We start from the raw sequence: 4,024 nt of genomic DNA, 5'->3' as shown, positions 1-4,024 counted from the left end.
AGGTCCCAAATCTAGAGATCTGCACACTAGTCATTTCCAATCTACTATGGACTTTGTGTCGCGGGCGGACAGTCTAGAAAGTAACTGACCTTGACATTTGGGCGGCTCTTATAGCCAGCTCCATACATCACTTCCGGAGCTGAATGATGGAACCTACAGGTGGATAGAGGCACTTAAGATTTTCCCAGATCAATTTTGACACTTGAGTTCTATTCAAAAGGTAAAGAATTTGCTGTTAGATAGTATCCACCAGAAAGAGTGTTACCAAAGGTAAGTAACTTGTTTTGTTGCTCTGAAGAGCCACATTACATTACCAATGTCATCAGGCACTTTCATCTAACACAGTGTGAAATACAATACCCCACATACAGTGACTGTACAGTTTCTGCAGTAAGCATACAAAGATACATGCATATGAATACTTCCATTTAGCATAATCCATTAAGATTATCCTCGTTTTCCACCCAGTTAATGTTCATTTAAAAGTTTGAAAACGTTGTTGTTTCTTAACTGCCTTTGCAGATCTCAGAGCCCCCATTGAAATATATAACCACCAGCTTCTTCCTACAACTGCAAGCAAACGTTTACGTGGAACACATTCTATAAACGGTTGCACAAGCTATTGTTGCCTCCCTTCTTAGACGTCTTCCACAATAATGATGCTTATTTTGACATGTTAGTAATGAGTCAACGAAAGCAGTCCAACCTATCTATGATCCTACGTAGTTCTTCTCTCACGCTAATAGTGTTGCTTGTAGATTCTTAATCCCAATAATTGTATAATCACTGTAGTAAATTAGCTGTCTCATTCTCTAAATGTTTTCCTTGGTTAAGACATTTGGGGAAGGGGATATTTTGACCTAAAACCACAAAAATAAAATAATCAAACACAGCTAGTGGCATTCAGAGGAGATCCACAATTTTGTTCAGACCATTCCTTGCTCATTTGCCAGCTGGCTTATCTGGTCAACAAAAGAGACCACTGATTTTCAAACCTTTAAGATGGGTTTGCAAGCAATTCCAAAGAGACTTGTTAATTGCTTTCTTTAGAATTATATTTTTAATGTCTTTAGTTACTGATTTTTTCCAATTACATGTCATGATAAAAATTTGGCAGATTATGCATTACGAAAATTTTTATAAACAACATATAGAAGGATATTGTTAACTGTGCAGCAACCATAATATTTGATACATATGGATATACAATCACAATTGTAGCCGTGTCTGTATCCACAACTAATTATTTATAGTATCAAAATCACCCACACGTTCCCTACAGGATGGTGTTTGCGGTGACATCTTCTAGCTTTGTATACGGTGATCCCCATAATACCTGCCCTCGTTTTTAAAACATTCAGAGGGACAGCATCACTCCATGTTTGTGCAATATCCATCTTCCCCAATGTGAGTCTCAGACACAAGAGTGTTCTTCCTGCTCTTTTGAATACTTATCATCCAGTATATTTAAGATGGCAATCTTTGGGTTGAAGTCATTTGGTCATTATAATACAGGTCTGAAAGTCCTCAAAATCCCTTCCCAGAATGGTTTCAGTTTGTGGCACAGCCGTATGGTATGACTAAAGTCGCCTATTGTTGTTTTAAATTGCAAGAATTCTGGCCCGGTCCCCCTGTGGCACTTCCAAAGCCTTTCATGTGTTAAGTAGACACGTTATTAGTATTTGAATTAAATCAAGCACAGCCTAATCGTGACTGCCACCACCCTAAGGGCTTAATGGTAAATCTCCTCTCCTCCTCTATGTACCCAATGTCAGCTTCCCATTTCTCTCTCTTTGGGGGTTCTTTGTAATCTAGTCCTTCACGTCCCATATAATTCTTGGTGCATTCCCAACTGCAGCACCGAATCGGGAATCTAAGTGGCTGGATACCTCAGGGAAGATGATGTTTTCTTCCACCAGCCTGGCACTACAGTCTGTGAACACAGCGTTCGGTTTGGGCCACTACTCCTACTCTATGTTGGATATGGTTGCGCAGGTGCTGCCAATGGTCCCATAGGAGGCCTGGGCCATACTCTTCCAGACTGTTGCCAATGGGAGAGACGCATCTAAGTTTACGATACGATGTGGACTAGACATGACAGACTTATTGGTCATAGTGGTTTCATTGACAGTGGCTTTACGACACCACGCCTGGTTGAGGATGGCTGACTTTTCTGGGGATATCCAAGCATCGCTTATGGACATGCCCTTTGATGACTCCCGTCTCTACTCAGGCACGGCAGATTCAGCGCTGAGGCTCTTTAGGACAGAAAGGCTACAGCCAGGTCCTTGGGCCTTTCCATGCCCCTCACCACCCCCAGTCTGCCTTTTGCTACTTTTGTGGCTACGGAAGGGGTTTTCCAGCCATGTCCATATCCGCCCAACCACCGCACCTCAGACGCTTCTCAGCCTCTGTGTGCTGAAGATGGGGTACCAACAGGTCCTGTCGGTTGGACAGTTAGCAGTCAGTCCACTCCCCACCCTGGCAGCCACAACATCCAAACCCTCCTAATCTGCCTTGTTACCATCATGGGCGGTAGGATTTGCAATCACGTGTCCCACTGGCGGTCCATACCATTGCACTGATGGGGTTTGCAGAAAGGGGCTTCCCCCTCCCCTTCATGACCACCTCTCCCACCATGCCACCAATTTGAGACAGGCTGACAGAGGATCATCTGTTTTTTTCTACCAGGAAGTAAAGCCTTTCTTGGCCAAGGGAGCCATAAAGAGGGTGCAGATGCCAGAAGTAGGTTGTTGTTATTTTAGCTACTTTCTAGTGCCCAAGGAGGATGGAGACCTTTGTCCTATCCTAGACCTACACCCTTTTAATTTCTTTCGCAAGAAGGAGAAGTTAAAAATGCTCACCCTAGCTCAGGTCCTGTCTGCCTTCGACCCAGTTGACTGGATGGTAGTAGGACTTGCAGCGCGCATACTTTCATGTCCCCGTCCTGCTTGCCTGCAGGCGTTACCTGCGGTTCATGATGAGCCACAAGCTTTTTCAGTTTGCCGTGCTCCCCTTTAGCCTCATCGGCACCCCATGCGTGTTTACCAAAGTGATGGTGGTGGTTGCAGATCATCTGTGGAGATCAGGGGTGGCATTCTTCCCCTGTCTTGACAACTGGCTGTTGAAAGCAGGCTCGCCCCAGGCTGTCATCTTTCACCTCCAAACTATGGTGAACCTCCTGCACTTGCTGGGGTTCACTATCAACATGCCGACATCACACCTGTCTCCCTCTTAGAAGCTCTTTTTCATCAGAGCGATTCTAGACATGGTGCAGTTTCGAGATTATCCTCCCAAATGGTGATTCCAGTATTTTCAGGCTATGATACTGATGTCTCAGCCTCTATCCTGAATTTCTGTGAGACTGACTTCGGCTGCTGGTGACACATGCCCATTAACATGTGCAGGCTCTGCAGTGGGACCTGAAGTTCTGGTGGGCGCAGCATCAGGGAAATCTCTCTGACATGCTCCAGATCTCGAATGGAACTGCAAAAGACCTGCACTGCTGGCTTACAAACCACGATTGGGTCAGCGGCAGACTACTCGCCCTTTCCCAACCAGATCTCACAGTAGTGACAGATTCATCACTCCTGGGATGTGGCGGCCATCTAGAAGAGATGGAGATCAGAGGACTCTGGTTTCTGGCAGAATTTGGACTCCACATCACCCGGTGGGAACTTTGAGCGATCTGATAGGCATTGCACACCTTTCTGCCCTCCATCAAGCGAAGGCTAATGCAGGTGTTCACGGACAACACCACCACCATATGTGGTACTATAACAAACATGGTATGGTGGGGTCGTAGACCCATTGTCTGGAGGCCCTGCACCTCTGGACTTGGCTGGAACAGCGGGGCATATCCCTGGCAGGCTCTCTGAACACCACAGCAGGCAAACTCAGCCAAAGATGCCTAGCTGACTCTTATGCAGAGTGAGCTTCTGCTTGCATGCTGTCGTGCCAACAGAGTGGTGACGGCAAGACAGTTCTTTCTATAAGTGTTGCATCTGCCAATTTTTCCTTGTTT

This window comes from Lissotriton vulgaris, chromosome 4_1, assembly GCF_964263255.1.
Source record: "Lissotriton vulgaris chromosome 4_1, aLisVul1.2, whole genome shotgun sequence".
In the NCBI taxonomy this organism is placed as follows: domain Eukaryota; kingdom Metazoa; phylum Chordata; class Amphibia; order Caudata; family Salamandridae; genus Lissotriton; species Lissotriton vulgaris.
Note: the sequence above shows the minus strand (reverse complement) of the source record.